The 17,872-nt window shown below is 47.6% G+C and overlaps 1 long non-coding RNA gene across 2 annotated transcripts in view; it reads left to right on the top strand.

Annotated features, from left to right (window-relative positions):
* Positions 1-12,591: 12,591 nt before the first annotated feature.
* LOC129060860 (uncharacterized) overlaps positions 12,592-17,872 on the top strand; it is a 30,065-nt gene continuing 24,784 nt past the window's right edge. For both annotated transcript variants that reach the window (XR_008527715.2, XR_008527716.2), the window contains exon 1: positions 12,592-12,903. This is a non-coding gene — a long non-coding RNA (uncharacterized LOC129060860). The remainder of the gene's footprint in view (positions 12,904-17,872) is intronic.

Below are 17,872 nucleotides of genomic sequence, written 5' to 3'. Positions count from 1 at the left end.
GTCAGCACTGAACCCTCAGGAGTGAGTTTCTCCGGGAAGGCCACTCTCACTCAGCTTCCTTCCTGTGCCCAGATTCCCTCGAGCTGTGTGTCGGGAACGTCAGTAATGCGTGACGCCAAGGTGGGGAGTTTGGCCCAGGGACCCCTGAGCTGTGTGCCGACTCTCCATCTCTCTGTCTGAAACAAGGCCTGGAATGAGCTGGGCTTTGAACCAAAGTGTTTTTTAAAAAAGACCTTGAAGACCCCAAATTGTGGAGTCATAAGGAGTGAATGTCCTTTTTGAAGAATACTTGGCCCCACTCTCTGGAAACCCCATTAAAACCCAAGGTCATACCAAGGAAGGTGGCAATAGGGAAAGGAAACCCTCTTACTTTGGTTGTCATGGTTTATATGATTACATCTAGTCAAAAAGCACAAAGACGACTCCACAGGAAAACATTCTGTAGATTTCAGAAAAGGATGACCTCCAGGCCCTGGGGAGGCTCCTCTCAGCAGCTCTGCAGCCTTCCCCTACTCCCTCCCATCACTGGGCAGCCCAGCCCCTTGCCAGGTCTCTCCCCAAAGCCTCTGCTTCCCTTCCTTCCTCTGCTCAGGACCCGACCTTCCGACGGCGAGAACTCCTCCGACTGCCATCACTGATGGAAGCCAACCTATAGAAGCTGCCTGCGGTCACTCAGGGTCTAGCAGATTCACGAGAGTTTTAGGAAAATGTCATGTGCACGGCTTTGAAAACCGGAAGGACAGAGATTTCATCCTAAGTATCTTTTGGTCTCATTGCCTTGTGGATATTTCAAAATGGCACCCAGTTACTACCAACCATTTTTATTTGTTCCTCACAGTTCTGGAGGCTGGAAGTCCAGAATCTTTGCATGGCAGATTCGGCTTCCAGTGAGGGCTGCTTTCTGGTTCACCTGGTTCATAGATGGGGCTGTGTCCTTGCGTGGTGGGAAGGCCAGGGGAGCTCTCTGGGGTCTCTTGCATAAAGGCCCTAATCCTATTCATAGGCTCCACCTTCAGGACCTCATCACCTCCCAAAAGCCCCACCTCCTCACGCCATCACCCTGGGGGTTAGGACTTCAACGTAGGCATCTTGGGGACACAGACATTGGGTCCACGGCAATCCCACAGGGTAAGACATGGGAGAGAAACACCCCAGGCCCTTCGTTCCTCACTCACCCCTCGCCGGGTGGTGAACTCAACTGTGCCATTAGTCCCCGCTTCGGCCTCAGGGTCCCCTGCTCCCCAACATGTGTGGCTTCTCTGCACGGAGCAAGCTGGTTGGGGCGGGGGTAGGGGTGGGTCTGCCTCCTGGGGAATGGGATCTGTGCTCACTCTGGTGCATCTGTTGGGTGGGTGGGGAAAGCCCATTTTTCCTCTGGCCCAGTCTGGCCTTCTCAGCTGTGAGGCTGACGTCAGGGTCTCCTTTCACCTGCCCTCCTATTATTATGAGTTCCTGCTTCAGAGGAGGGAGAAGAGTTATTCATTTTCTTCCCTCAGAGCCCTAACAGGTCCCATGGGGTGTGCCTGTCAATTTGGGAGAGAGTGAATGAGTACAAGACATAAATAATTGTAAGAAATAATGCCTTACTTTGAGGGTGGTTGGTGCCTACCGAATGCTTCCGTGAAATGTGTTTCCATTACATCCAGAAAAGGCTGTGAGGCGCTGTGCGTCCACTGCGCCCTCTGCCCTGGGCACGCCTAGGAGCCTTCAGTCCCGCAGAGGATGAACGGGCAAGGCCACATGTCCACTGAGGCCCACAGCGCCTGGGCTGGCACCAGCCTAGAAGCAGCTTGTTCCAGAAGTTTCTCGCAGGTTGGGATATATTTTCCCATAGAAGTCATGTAGCACAGGATATCAGATTCCCAGGCCAACCCTTAAGAAATAGGGTTAATCAACTGAAAATGGTGATGCACTCCAGTACTTGTAAGAACCTGAGCTCCTCGGTAAGTCCCACTGGGGAGCCGGGGGGTCTGGTCATGGGTGGGGCTCAGGCCTGGCCAATTAGCCAACGTGAGCAGGGGCTGCACTGACGGCAGGGGCCTCAGGCATCTTGCATTTTCCCAAAGTCCAGGGTGGGAGACTCACCAGGCCTCCAGCGTTTAAAGCAGGCAGCCATCCAAACCCCTCCTGGAGCCTCCCGTCACCTGTGAGGTGAACGGCAGGCTCCAGAGCAGCATTTGAGCATCACTGAGATTCGGCCCTGAGCTGCCCAGCTCCCCTGTGCTTCCCCAGGCCTGTTTCTTCTGGGCTTGCTCCCCAGCCCTATCATATTCATCACCCAACTGGCACTTGGGCAGGGCATTCAATTGTTGGAGCTGCTGAACAAAGCACCCAGATGGGCAGCATGAACCACAGCATTTACCGTCTCCCCTCCTGGAGGCTGGAAGTCCCAGACCAAGGTTGGAATCAGACATTTGAAATCCACAGCTGGGCTCTCCTGAGGCCTCTCTCCTTGGCTTGTGGATGGTGACTTCTCCCTGTGTCCTCACATGGCCTTCCCCCATGTGTCTGTCTGTGTCCAAATTTCCCCATTTTACAAGGATAGTTTATTGGATTAGGGCCCAACCAACTCCAGGATGATCTCATCTTAACTAATTACATCTGCAATGACCCTATTTCCAAATACAGTCACTTTCTGAGGCTCTGGGACTAGGACGTCTGCATATGAATCTAGGAGAGATGTGGTTCAACGCTAACAGTCAGATATAATTACCTTTGCGTGCCCTCTCCATGCAGCCTCACAATCTGTAACTCCTAGGGCTGGGCCCACATAAACTCAGATCACTGGCTTTCCTCTTCTACCTGAGCATCCCTGGCCTGGGGCTGCCGGCTACCAGGAGGCAGGGACATGAAACACTGGGGTCCAATTTCCACCCATGGTTCTGCTGAAGAAGGAGCTGCCTGTCCAGTTTCAGCCACCCCCTTCAGATTCCAAAAACAGAGAACATCTCAAAGACAAATAGGTACCCAGGAGTTATCCAGTGTGGTGACTGTCACGTAAAGCTAGCTCTCAGCCCAAGCATACTCGTGGGGAAATTGGATTAACAGTCCCACAGGTTTGCTTGGAAAAAGGTCAATCTCACGTCTGTTTCATTTGATCATCTGTGTTCAGGGTCTCAGAAATCTGAGAACTCGTCTTGAATGATCATATAACTGAATTTGAGGATCACAGATAAGGAGAGGGATGGGATTCTCCACGGTCACACAACCGGTTGGGCAGAACCAGGGACGGCAGCTCTCTCGCTCCTACTCGAATCTTCTTCTGTGCTCCCGAGACCAGCTGCCACCAGGGCTCCTCCCGCACCTTCTGGCTGCTCCTCTTCCCTGCTGTGGCCACATCTTTTTGTCCTGCGTGTAAACACTGGTGCTCTGCAGAGCTCTGCCTGGGCTCTCATTCCGTGCCTCCTGTCTCCTAAATGGCCTATCTCCTGCCCTCCCGCCATGATCACACAGATGCTCCCACAGTTGATCCATTCACTTAAATCGTAGTGAGTTGCCCAGAGGTGGACACATTTCAGTGTCCAAAACATCCAATCAATAAAGGTGCCGCACCCCAGATCCCACACTGGGGTCCCATCTCTTTCTTGACCAGCATCTCTGGATGCCCTGCAACAATTTAAGACCCACAGGCCCACCATCTTTCTACCAAACATAGGTCCACCTGCATCCTTCCTAGTTTCCGCTGGTCACCAAAGTCCTGTTTACTCCTGACTCTCACCAGATCCGAGATCCAGTGAACTGTGCACAAGGTCAGGCCTGTGGCCATTTTCCTTCTGGCCAGCTCGTCCCAGTTCACAGTGCTCTGAGCCCTGGTCCTTCAAGCCCAGGCTGCAGACTCTCTCCTTCCAGCCAGACATCCTCACTCCTGGACACCAGGTTGCCAGGTCAGTTTCCCTGAAACACAGCCTTGAACTTGCCATATCCTACTAGGAAGCCTGAAGTGCCGCTGCTTTGCCCAGAATATTAACCCAGACCTGGCACTGGGCCCCTCCCCAGTGCTGTGCCCCCTGAACTCTCGGCCAGGTCCCTCCCACTGCCTGCACCTGTCCTGGGCAGAATCCAGGGCCCTCGGCCTCCAACACACTCCTGCTGCCCTGTGTGCTCCTCCTGCCTGCCTTGCCACCTTCTGACCTGGCACCTGGCAAGGAGTTCAAATCTACCTTGCAGAAACTACCTCTGTAGTTTCCTTGTGGGTTAAAATGGCCAAACACTGGCTGTTGCATACGAATCAGCCCAACACCTTCACGGTCCCTTTTAAACACTGACTCCTCTGGGAAGCCGTCCCTCCCAGCCCCAAATGTGCATGTGAGCTCTTCCTCCCACTGAACCCTCATGACCTTGTTTTCCTTTCAACTTTGCATTGTCCTAGTCTCTGGGCTTACATTCTTCCTTTCCCAAACCACGAAGTCCTCGAAGAAGGGACTGGGGTTTACTCATCCTTTACATTGCAAGCGATTGCTTTAAATCCTCATTGAATTGAATGGTATTTCCTTGGAGGAAAGCCCCTAACCCCAGGTGTGAACTTGTCCTGCCCTGTGCTCTTGGGAAATACTGCAACGTGAAACTTATCTTTTTTCACATCCTTTGCACCACTTTTTATTGCATTGCTCAGATTTCCAATCTGCAACGTAGAACGGAAAACAGGATTCTTTCTGGCATGCCGTGAGATAACTTTTTCTTTTTCAATTGTTCTATAATGAAGCCTTTTCCTTGTTATTTGAGATTTTCTCCTGAGATAGCTTTAAAAATAAGTAGTTCACATTTTTACATTTGCCTAGATAAATTGTACTTCCTGGCAAGCGTGTGACAGCGTGAAGCAAGTGGGCTTCAGCTCTTCCAGCCAGAATCCTTTCAATACACACGCACGGTGGCCACGGCTTTACAACCTCAGGCTGCGATCTTGTGTATCTTAAAATAATTATGATCCCCCCGCCCCATTTAACGTCTGCTATGAACCCTTTCAGGAAAGCGGGTTGTGCTGTCAGAAACATTCAGTTAAGGATTCCACCCTTGTTCCTGGTCCTATTTTCAGCAGCCCCTAGTGAGTGACTGCAGAGGATGTAGAGAATGTTTATGTTTCCTTAAAGAGTCTAGGTCTTTTCCCCTAAATCTTTGGAATTAAAACATGGTTAAATAAGTGTGTAAACAGGCTTCTGACATTCCTCAATAAGCCAGTCAGCCCTCTGCTGCAGGATGCGTATCTCACAGAACGCACTGTTAGTTCTCAACACCCTCCCATGCACGGCACACAGCCTGGGCAAATCACAGGCCTGATGGGGACTGGGATCTCCTCTTCCACGTCTTTCTCCTTAGCCCAGACCCCACCTGCGTGAATCCCCTGCTCACAGTGGTGGTCACCAGCCTCTATTTTGGCTCATGTCCAACCTCCCTTGAAGCCAAGGGCATAGAAGCCTTTGCTTTCATGAGCCTCGGAAGGCCCATGGCTGCTGTCTGGTTAGCAAAGCTCCGTGATTAATGAGAACTGCAAAGCTTGTCAGAAAACCGCAGGAGGACGGCGGTAGTTTAATGCCCACGACATCAGCAGGGAGGAGAATGTGTTTTATGCTAGTCCTCAAACAAAAGCTTCATGGCATTTTGGATTGACCCACATAAAATTATAGCATTTTTTCCCATTCCTCCGTGTAGATGTTTCCTCACACATTTAAAAAGTTCCCGGGAGTATGCTTTGATGTTCTCCTGCAGAAAGAGCTTTTTATTATGTAAGACTGGTGTCATGACCGTGATGAAATATTACAGCATTGCTAAGTGCCTGATAGCCAGATAAGACCATTATACTGTAGCAGGGTACGTTCCCATTTTATGAGAAACCAAGCAATCAATCGCCCGATTTTTGTATGGCTGGGAAGGTCATTTGCAGAAACACAGCATCGCTGGACTCACTGGTGAGAGGAGTGATTTAAAGTTAGAAGAAGCGCAGTGAAAATAGGGCCCTCAGGTTAGACCCCTGCACTGCCACCTTCTAGCCATAGAAAATCACCTAAGTACAGCTCACCAGCTTTCCGTAAAACAGCCTAGGGCTATGACAGCAAATCACTCAAAACCGGAGGCTGAAAGCAACAGAGCTTTACCGTCTCAGAGTTCTGGGGACCAGAAGCCTGAAATCAGGGTGTGGACAGGGCCGCCCTCCCTCCAAGGAAATCCTGAAATCAGGGTGTGGACAGGGCCGCCCTCCCTCCAGGGACATCCTGAAATCAGGGTGTGGACAGGGCCACCCTCCCTCCAGGGAAATCCTGAAATCAGGGTGTGGACAGGGCTGCCCTCCCTCCAGGGACTCCCTGAAATCAGGGTGTGGACAGGGCCGGCCTCCCTCCAGGGAAATCCTGAAATCAGGGTGTGGACAGGGCCGCCCTCCCTCCAGGGAAATCCTGAAATCAGGGTGTGGACAGGGCCGCCCTCCCTCCAGGGACATCCTGAAATCAGGGTGTGGACAGGGCCACCCTCCCTCCAGGGAAATCCTGAAATCAGGGTGTGGACAGGGCTGCCCTCCCTCCAGGGACTCCCTGAAATCAGGGTGTGGACAGGGCCGGCCTCCCTCCAGGGAAATCCTGAAATCAGGGTGTGGACAGGGCCGCCCTCCCTCCAGGGAAATCCTGAAATCAGGGTGTGGACAGGGCCGCCCTCCCTCCAGGGACATCCTGAAATCAGGGTGTGGACAGGGCCACCCTCCCTCCAGGGACTCCCTGAAATCAGGGTGTGGACAGGGCCGGCCTCCCTCCAGGGACTCCCTGAAATCAGGGTGTGGACAGGGCCGACCTCCCTCCAGGGAAATCCTGAAATCAGGGTGTGGACAGGGCCGCCCTCCCTCCAGGGAAATCCTGAAATCAGGGTGTGGACAGGGCCGCCCTCCCTCCAGGGACATCCTGAAATCAGGGTGGGGACAGGACTGCCTTTCCTCCAGGGACTCCCTGAAATCAGGGTGGGGACAGGGCTGCCCACCCTCCAGGGACTCCCAGGGAGCATCATTCCTGCCTCTTCCAGCGTCTGGGGGCTGCAGGCCGCCCCTGGCTTGTGGCCACATCACTCCCGTCTCTGTCTGTCTTCACAGGGTCTTCTCTCACCTCTGTTTCTCTGTAAGGACAGGTGCCATTGGATTTAGGGCCCAACCAGATAATCCAGGATGATCTCAGGTTGAGACGCTTGACTGACTCACATCTGCAAAGACCCTTTTTCCAAATAAGGTCACATTCACAGGAACTGAGCTTTAGGACTGGACATATTTCGGGAGCCACGATTTAGCTTGCCACACCTAACTCTGTGCATTTGAATGTCTGCCATTGTGCCAAGCACTTAATAGAGACACACATAAAAGTTACTTTAATTAGAATTTTTAGAAACTTTTAACTGAAGTATAATGCACCACAGAAAAGGGCAGGTATCATAAGGTCCAGCTCGATGAATTTTAGCAAAGCAAACATACCCCTGTAGTCAACACCCAGATCATGATTAGCATTTCTCTTCATCAATACCTGATGATCGAACATGGTGCCATTATTAGATTTAGGCATGAGAATTTATATTGAGTTTAGTCCCAAGGGAAGGTGGCCTTCGATCAGCAATTTCAGGTTAACGTAGCTGTATTACAAGCTTTATGCAGAAATGCCTTCATTTAGCTTCTGTTCCATTCTTCCTGTTAGAAGTAAGCACCATAGCTGGACATAAATGTCATGTGCTCATAAGGGGGCCGGGGAGGGTCCTGACAGCAGTAAGGACACTGGAAAGTCAGGCCCACAAAGGAAAATGCAGCTTGAGGCTGAGCCCCCCTTCCAACGTTGAGGCCATTCTGTCACCACAGGTCTCAAGGCAGAGACCCAGCCCCCATGCCCCAAACACACTCCCCTTTCCAGCTGGGCTGCCCCATCCCCTGGCCTGCATGCCCCTCCTGGGATCACTGGTCTCCCACTCTTCATGGCCCCTGACTCTCTTTAAGGACCCTCTCCAGCCCGACCTCCTCCATGAAGGTTTTCCTCATTGGTCTCCTTTCTTCCAAAAGCTCTCGTTCTGGCATTAACCACCCTCCATCCTCCACATTCCCCCGACCCCGGGTTCCTGGTAAAGATTATTGCCGATCGTTGGTTTTCTTTGCCCATGTAGTTTTTTCTCCACTGTGGAGCACAAGCTCACCGGGATTAGGACACGAACTTGTGTCCCTGAGCCCTGGAGTCAAACAGTGCTGAGCAGGAAGCTGACCCTTGGTAGACGTCTCTGATTGACTGCAAGTCTGTAGATCATTTATCTTAAGCAGAAATATTTAGTTTCTCTCTGCATTATACAAAAAAAAGTCACAGGAGGTTGTGAGCAAATATTTTCTATTTTCATGAGAAGTGAGCAAGAAAACATTGGCTTGATTTGCAGTGAAAATAATCTGATGATACAAACGGAGAATTGTAGTACAAGAACAATTTATTTAGACTTACAGAATGTCTGTGTGACAAAGATTGGAACATGTTTCCTTTTGTCAGCTTTCAAGTAATGCTGGATACTGCATCACCAGGGGAGAAATCCGTAACAACAGAACACTGAGTCAGGAGCCAAACAGAACGTGTCGGCCGAGGGGCAGCCGGTGGCTCACTGAGCCATTGCGGCCCCTGGACAAAGCTCAACCACCTGGAATCAGAATTTAGCTCTGCCACAGATCAGCTATGGCCTTGGACAAATTATATAACCATTGTGGCCTGTTTCCCTGGTCTGTAAAGGGGGATAAGAGCAGTGCTCACTTCATGAGGATCATAATGGAGATTAACGTGAGTTGGTCCAATGCATTTAGCACAGCTCCTGCAACACAGTGACTGCTGCACCCAGAGCCTGTTCCTCTCCCAACTCCTTGAAATTCTCAGCTCCTTCCTCAAGCCCCTGCTCCTATGAATTGGTTACACCTCCATCATGCTGCAAAAATTAATTTTGTTATACACCTATGTCGTTCAGTAAGTCAAATAAATTGGTATAACTTTTATAACAAAAAACAACCCCACCCCTCCACACTGCTAACTGATGCGTTTGCTCCAGAGGCAACTGTTTCAAGTTTTATCTGTTTTTCAGTGTTCACCTCTAAACTTTTAAAGAGCATGGGTTTACTACTCTTTGACTTTTTTCTTTTTAAACAATACCAATGCCTTTCCAAGTTATAAGGATTATCTTTTTTATCACTTCTTCTTTCTTTGTTGTTAACACACATACATCCCCCTCATCCAAATAAAATATATATAATAATTTTTACATCAATCTTCAATGTTTATATTACTAACTTATAAATATTATTTACATCCAAGCCACAGATTCAAGCTAATATATTTATATTTCCTTTACTGGATGACCTTTTGCTTGATGGGTAGTCAATAATTATCTTTTTTGTTGTTGTTTAGTTGTCCGTGTATCCACGAATAATTTATCCCTGAACTCTGCCAGGTGTGTGAACATAATCTTGATAACGTCAAATGCATCAGGTAATCTATCTGCTTGATTGTTTCCTAGGAGCTATCATTCCTGAAGCTTTTGGTCCTGCTCCAACAGTGGTGTTTGCAATCCAGGACTGTCGTGCATGTATATTGTACAAGTGTGCTGAGTGGTGTGCTGTGTGGGTGTACTGTGCAGGTGTTCTATGCAGGTGTATTAGGCATGTGTGCTGTGAAAATGTATTGTGGGGGTATATTATGTAGGTGTGCCATGCAGGTGTATTGTAAAGGTGTGCTGTATAGGGATGGTATGCAGGTATATTGTACAGGTGTGCTGTGTAGGTGTATTATAGGGGCATGCAGTACAGGTGTGCAGCATCTGAGCTCCGTCTTCACCTTAATCCTGAACACTCTTTTCACCTCTCACCTGCACTGCAGTGCTGTTTCCTGGATCACGTTTTTTTGTTTGTTTTTTGAATTCCTCCAGGAGAATGAGTGCATAGGAAATAAAGATTTTTCTTCACATTTTACTTGACTAACAGTTTCTCTGGTTATAGAATATATTTTGGATATGAAGTTCTCTCTGAATTTTGAAAACACTGTTTCATTTTCCGCTTGCCTCATGTGTTGTTCTAGAGAAGCTCAGTCGCAATCTCGTCCCCCATCCTCAAGCTATATACTTCTTTTTTCTTTATTATCTTGAAGCATTCAGGGTCTTTTCTTCATTTTTGGCTTTCTGAAATTGCAGGATAATATGGTGTAGGTTCATTTTTATCTCTGTGCTGGCTCTTTTCATTTGGAAACCTGTGTTGCATTCTGAATGCTATGGTCTGAAAATGTACCCTCAGATTCATATGTTGACACTTAATGGCCAATGTGATAGTACTGAGAGGTGGGGCCTGTAGGAGGTGGTTAAGTCACAAGGGCAGAGCCTTCACAGCGGGATCAGTGCCCTTAAGGAAGGGCTGAGGGCCTGGGTTTGCCTTTTTACCCTTCCACCTCCTGCCATGTGAGGGCCCAGCCACAAGGTACCATCTGGGAAGCAGAGTCCCAACCCTCGCCAGACACTGAACCGAACCCACTGGTGCTTTATCTTGGACTCCCAGCCTCCAGAACTGTGAGAGATAAATTTCTGTTTTTTATAAATTACTCAGTCTCCTGTATTTTGTTGGAGCAGTACAAATGGAGTAAAACACTAAGACATTTTCTGGAATTCTTTGATTGATAATTTTTTCTTCTCAGTCTTTTATCTTCTCTCTTCCTTGAACACATTATTTCTGGTGTTGAACGTTCCAGACCACTTCTCCAATTTTCTTATACTTTTTTCTCCTATTTTTCACCTTTTAGATCTCTTTTTGTTGTTGATTTACTTTCTGTGAGGTTTACCAACTTTATCTAGTACAAGTTTTATGGAATTTAAAAATTGTTTCAGCGTTTAAGTTCCCAGATCCTCTTTTTTTAACTGTTCATTTTTCATGACTTCCAGTTCTTTAGTGGTGACGTATCTTTTCTCTCTGAAGATAGTCGTTGCAGTTACTGGAATTCCTTCCTGCTCTCCACCTGTCTTTGGTCTGTTTTCCTTTTCCCGTTTTGATCTCTGTCCTTCATGGTGCATCCTCCTGTTGACTCCTGACCATCTGTTCACATGGGGCTGCTGTGGGGTGACCGGGCCGCACAGTCTCCCTTGGCAGCTCTCAGCTCTCCGTATCCGTCAGCATTTTCTCTTGGTCCAATCAAGTTTTCCCAGAGGGGACAGTCTGTTCTCCAGCCTGGGACAGAGGTCGGGGACGCATGTGCTCCTTCCCTGGGTTGGCTCTTTATATGGTGGGTGGCAACTGGTTTTGGACCTCTCTCTTGCAGGCTGGGTCTGTGGGATGTAATTAGAAAGCAACTTTATTTCTATTCACTTACATTTATTCATTGGAGGAGGAGTTTCTCTTTCCTAGGGTACACGTGGACATGCCTATGACTTTTCTGCTTTGTCTTATGTTTAAAAATGTCCTTCAGTCATTGCAGGTCACAAGCAGACTATCAGCTCAGAAATTAAAATAATTCAGTCCTTCATAGTGAATGTAATTCTAAATTAGATTTTAAGTTGTAACTCCCTGCTTCAGCATTGGTGGTGGGGCCCAGAAACCAGAGCACCTGAGCTCCATCCTACAGGGGGCCATGCCGGGATCTTTCCATTTTCAGAGGCTTCTCTCTGACAGTGAAGTGTGATGACAGACATGGGGGCAGGGCAATGGCTGGCTTCTGAAAGGCGCTGGCACTTTAGCGAGAGATTTAAATTAAGTGACAGGTAGTGAGGTGTTTGTCAAGGAAAGTGCTGTCCAAATGCTAAATACTGATTATTTCTGCAGCAGTGACTGCAATACCTCACTCAATCTCTCTTTCTTGAAGAAGTCATAAATAAACACGATGAATCTATGTAGAAGCAGTAAGTCAGAAAGATCTGTGTGTTTCATTACATAACCAGCGGTTTGTCATTAATTGACAGGCTTGGATTGGGAGTTGTTAATGAAACTGATGAGATGCTGGGCAGATGAGCTCCCTCTTATTTCGAAGAGCTTATCTAGGGCTGCGTCATGGGACCTGATAGTGTCTTGTGGTGCCGTCTTCTTGTAGATATATCCGTGTTTTAGAGGATTTAGTTTTTTAAAATTTCTCTTAGAATGTGAATTTTACAAAAAAGGACTTCCCAAATGGATGATTATTTGAAAAATGAATTGTCAGACAAAACTGACACATCAGTTATGGAGAAAACCCTTCAAGAACTGGCTTTAAATTGTTTTAGTGGGAGCTACAGTGTGGCGAGAAACAAGAGGGAGGAGAGGGCGCCCTTGTTTCTTCTCTCCACAGCCAGGCCTTCGCCACCTTTCTCAGTGTCTTCAAGAATAAAATGCCTCCGTTGTTGGTTTTAGCTGCTTTTCTCCCTCGGTGTAGGTGAAGCGGTTCCAAAACTACAAGCATCTTGTAAAGTCGGAAGGGCTGTGTCAACATTAAGCTGCGCAACTTTGACTATGAGGGAAAAAAGGCTGGTGAGTGCAGAGAAGACTCAGAGCTGCGGCAGGGCTCCTCCCGCCAAGTCGCCATGGAGAGGGGCTGTGAGGTGTCCTTAAAAGGCCTGGTCTCCAGGGTGACTCAGGAAGGGCTGAGAATGGTCAGCTCCCTCACCTGCTAAACCCGCGCCGTCCCCCTCAGCACACACCCTCCACTCTCCAGCCTTGCCCAAGTGCTGGTCCGTCACGTCACCAGGACAGGGCATGGAGACTTGAGCTGATTCTTTTCTCTCCCTTCCTCCCTCATTTTTTTCTTCTCTCACTCCTCCTTTTCCTTTCCTGCTAATCCCTGGTCTCCTGTTTCTGTCCCGCAGTGTCTGGGGCTCTGGAGAGGCTGGCCCTGGCTGGGGGGGGTCCACACGGACACGGGTGTAAGCAGGTTTGATGGACACGGGCATAGGCAGGTTCGATGGCCAGAGTTCTTTCAGCTCACAGTAAGTTTTGTTTTGTTTTGTTTTGTTTTAGATGGAGTCTTGCTTTGTCACCCAGGCTGTAGTGCAGTGGTGTGATCTCGGCTCACTGCAACCTCCACCTTAGAGCAATCCTCTTGCCTCATCCTCCCGGGTAGTTGGGACTACAGGTGCACATCACATGCCTGGCTAATTTTTGTATTTTTAGTAGAGACAGGGTTTTACCCTGTTGATCAGGCTGGTCTCCAACTCCCGACCTCAGGTGATCCGTCCGCCTCAGCCTCCCAAAGTGCCGGGATTACAGGCATGAGCCACTGCACCCGGCCTCAGCTGACAGTAAGTTTTAGGGCCAGATATTTACACACTAACTTGCCAGAAACATATATGACTTTATTATTCTAATTGATTTTAGGAGATATTATGAACTCAAATCCAAAGTTAAGTCGCACCTATCATGATGACAATTTCATAAGGAAAAAGTCAAACCATTTTGGAAGTGATTTAAGTGAGCAACTTGGAAAAATTTTCTACATTCCTAACTTACTTTCCAGGGGGTTTTTCCTGACTTAACATCTATCAGGTGTCTTAGCTTAGCTCTCTTTTTACTTCAGGTTTTTCTTGCCTCCTCAGTGTGCTGGGAGTCCCACTCCACTCAAATGCCCTCAGGTCTAATAATTAACTTCATTGCAGGCTCCTGGCAGGCCTGGGTGGGAGCCAGCTGCATCCTGCTCCTGAAGGAGATTTAAGTTGGGTTTGGTGAACTGGTAGAATTTGGATTTTGCTGTTTCTTTCCCTCTCCCAGAATTTGTACCTTTAAATGGTTTCTTAGTGTCATTAAGTATATCAAAAGGAAACCCAGTGGGGCAAAGTGGCCAGGCTCTGTAGAGGTGGCCTTGTCTAAGCCTTTCATCTTATCGATAAGGAAAGACAGAACCAGAGAAGTCACCAACTGTCCCTGGTCCCACTGCTTGGTTTGGGGCAATTTCCTGAAAATAATATCCAAGATGCAAAGCATATGGCTCCGGTGAGACGTGTGTGAGAGGAGCTGAGGATGAGACAGCTGAGTGTTGGGGGCAGATCATGAAGGGCTGCACTCTCCATCAGGAAGTCCGGACTTCGCTGTGAAAGACACAGAGACCCTCATGTACGTCCAGGATGCGGTGACAGCTAGGCTTGTAGCAGACAGGTCCCTGCTGTGTGGGGGTGAAGCTGGAGGCAAGATGATTCCCAGAGCTACGAGATGGTCACAGAAGTCCAGCAAGAATTAACGAGGACTGGACAGTGACAGGCAGGCCAAAGAGTGAGAGGAACTTCGCTGGCAAGAGCCAACAGGGCTTGTTTATTTAGGAGAGGAGACAAAGGACTGAGAGGTTTCTGGGCTGGGGGGCTGGGGCCTGGGAGTATGGAGAAGCCACTCTCTGTGTTACGGGATGCAGGAGGAGAAGCATTCAGTTCTGCACACAATGAGTTCCCTGAGAGGTGTCTCAGTGGGATCATGGTACAGTTGGAAATGTTCATGAGAAAGATGAGAAGCGGCACCAGCAGCAAACATCCAGGAACCCAGAAACCATCAGCACAGGTGCCTGTTGAGTCCCATAGACCCACCAGGACCCACCAGGGCCCACCAGGGCCCACCAGGAAGCAAGTATGGAGCTGGGAATGAGGGAGCTGGGTGTGGATATCTGGGGGAAGACTGATATTTAAAGGGCAAGAGTGGGAAGGATGGAGTCATCTGTAGCTAAAGGGAACCACCATTAGTCACTCCTTGTGATGAAGGTGCAGGATGTTCCTGCTTCTGTGCACGTCGCTCCTGGGCTGTGGGCAAGTTTGGAACTGCTCTTGTTCCCCAGCATAGTCTCAAGCCAGTGGAATGACAGTTTCCTATAGAAGCACAGTTCCTACAGGAAAGAAGGCGTGGTTAAGAGCATGAAGGCTAAGGAAAAGGAGGGGATTAGAGATAGCCAGCAGTGAGGGAGAGGGTTCCAGATACAAGCTGAGTGGGCAAAGCAGGGAATTCAAGAGAGAGAGGAGCATATATTAGGCAAATTTTAAATTTTTTGGTAGCAAGCAACCTAGCAAAACTAGCTGAATCCAAAGGGAATTTATTGGCTCACATCATAAAAATCTAGTGAAAGATTCTAGCTGAAGTCATAACTAGATATACAAATTTAAATAATTTTGTCAGAAACTGTTTCTTTGCTACTCATCCACCTATCCATCCACCCACCTATCTATCCAACTCTCCCTCCATCCCTCCATCCACCCATCCACCTACCTACCCACTCACCCATGTCTTTATCCATTGATCCACATGCACATCCATCCTTTCATCTCTACTTTCCTCCATCCCTCTCCCTTGCCTCCCTCCCCATCCATCTGCCCATCCCTCCATCCACCTCTTCATCTCTCCATTCCTCCCTCCCCCATCCCTCCACCCCCTGTTCACCCACCCATTCATCCATCCCTGCATCTTTCCGTCCACTTCTCTGTCTTCTTGTCTCTGCTTCTCTTTGTATTTTGTTCTCACTATTCTCTGTTTCATAAGGCTTCCTGAAAGCAGCATCCATTTATTCCTTGTAGCAAGATCCCTAGAGAAAGACTCATAATTCATCTCTCAGTGTTCATAAACTCTCAGGGTGAATTTTATTTGTCCTAACTTAGATCACCTGCCAATATCTGAACAGATTGCATACCCAGGTAATGGAGTATTTTAATCACTGCAGACCCCCCACCCTCACCTGACCAGTGCCCCACAGCAGGACCATGTGCAGGGCTAAGGTGTCTCCAAGGTGCTGAGGAGCTGAGTGCTCAGCCAGCCCATGGCCACGATGGTGTGCCGCCGAAGCCACATGGCTTACTTCACAGCCAGGATCTGGGATCAGGCTATGTCCCATGCAGCCTGATGAAGGGTAAAAAAGAGCTAAATGCAGAGTGCTGGGGAAGCATAGAGAGAGCCGGGGCACCTGACCCAGCCTGGGATGGTCAAGGGTGACTGCCATGCAGCAGGTGGCATCTGAGCTGTTCCTTAATTAGAAAGCCTGGCACAGAATGAAGAATGCATTCCTCAAACCTGAGTCAGGGTGCAGGGATCCACATGACTGTGCTCCTCTTATCTTTAGGAAGGGGCAAAAGACTTCCATCCTTTGGCCTGTAGCTGCTGAAATGACCCTTGCAAGTACTGAATCATCTTTAATGAAAAAAATACACTAATATGCTGCAAATTTGGAGCTTATCCTTTCAGCCCAATCCGTAGGGAAGGTGTGAATTAAAGACGCTGTGCGTGTGCTGGAGGCATCGTGGACTTTTGTTCATGATTTCCTTTCCTTTTGATGCTTCAGTTATGGTGGTTGCAGCTCTACAAGCTATGTGATATGGGCAATTCATCTCACCTTTTGACCACTATTTTTCTTACTAATGAAATGAATACGTACAGGAATACTTGAAGTTTAAATAACGAAACATCTGATACTCACAGGCACTACAGTATTGGCTGAATTCATAAGTGACTATAGGACACCTTTAAGTATGTTCCAGGGCAGGATAACCAAGGACACCGTCTCATGTGCCAGGAAAGGAGGGGCCTGTGTCCAACAAGGCCCTGGCTCCACGTGGCTCTGCTGTTGCCCACTTCTCCCGGACCTGGTTGTGGTCTTCCCTTGCCACTGGGCCTTTGCTAGTGATACTCCCTCTGCCTGGAGTACCTCCATAATGTCCACTGCTGGGGCCTTGCCCATATTCTCTACACAAACTGTCTATGACAGATTCCAGACATCAGATTAACAGACAAAGACAGCCAATGTCAAAACAGCCATAGAAACAATTCAAGTTACTAAAGGAGACCATGTTAAAAGAATTAAAAGAAATTATGATGACAATGTCTCATCTAATAAGGAATATCAATAAAGAAATAAAAATTATTTTAAAAAACAAAAAATTGTGGAGTTGAAAAAAACAATAACTGAAATGATAAGTTCACTCAGGGGTGCAGCAGTAAATTGGAGCAGTCAGAAGAAAGAACCGGCAGACTTGAAGTTATGTCAATAGAGATTATACAACCTGAAAAACAGAGAGGGAAAAATAATTAAGAAAAATGAATAGAAGCATGGGACACCCTTAATGAGAGTACCAGAGGAGATGTGAGAGAGAAAGAAGCAGAAAAAAAAATTCCAAGAGAAAAAATGTCCAAGAAATAATAGTTGAAAAGCTCCCAAATTTGCTGAAAAATGTTAACCTACACATCCAAGAAGCCCAAAAAACTCTACAGAAAGAGACACACCTAGACACATACACCTAGACACACCAGAATCAAGATGTTCAAGACAAAGACAAGGAGAAACCTTGAAAGGAACAAGAATAAAACGGCTCGCCACAAAGAAGGGAACCCAGTAGGATTAACACTTGACCTCTCCGTAAGACAATGGAGGCCAGAAGGCAGTGGGATAACGTATTCAAAGTGCTCAGAGGAAGAAACAATTAATCCACAATCCTATATCCAGCAAGGCCATCTGTCAGACATGAAGGCAAAATAAAGAAATTTCAAGATAAGCAAAAATGGAGAGAATTTCTTGCTAGCAGAACTGCTTTATGAGATGTTAAAGGAATTCTTCAGGCTGAAAACAAATGAACTCATATGATTTTCAAATCCACACAAAAAAGCAAAGAGCAGTAGTAAAGGTAATTATGTAATTTTTTAAAAAAGTATAAATGCATATATTTTCTCCTGTTTTCTCATTTTCAAAAGCAACTGCATAGAACAATAAGTATGGAATTGTATTATTGGATGCATAACATACAGAAATGTGATATATTTGACAGTAACAGTACAAAGGAGGCAAATGGGAGAAACTGTACTGGATTAAGGAAAAGACCACATATTGTATAATCCCATTTATATGAAATGTCCAGAACAGGCAAATCCATAGAAGTAGAAAGTAGATTCATGGTTGCCTGGGCTTGCGATGTGGGTGCAAGAAAGAAGGAAATGAGTACTAAT

This window comes from Pongo abelii, chromosome 7, assembly GCF_028885655.2.
Source record: "Pongo abelii isolate AG06213 chromosome 7, NHGRI_mPonAbe1-v2.0_pri, whole genome shotgun sequence".
Lineage (NCBI taxonomy): Eukaryota > Metazoa > Chordata > Mammalia > Primates > Hominidae > Pongo > Pongo abelii.
Note: the sequence above shows the minus strand (reverse complement) of the source record. Positions and strands in the feature narration are given on the sequence as shown.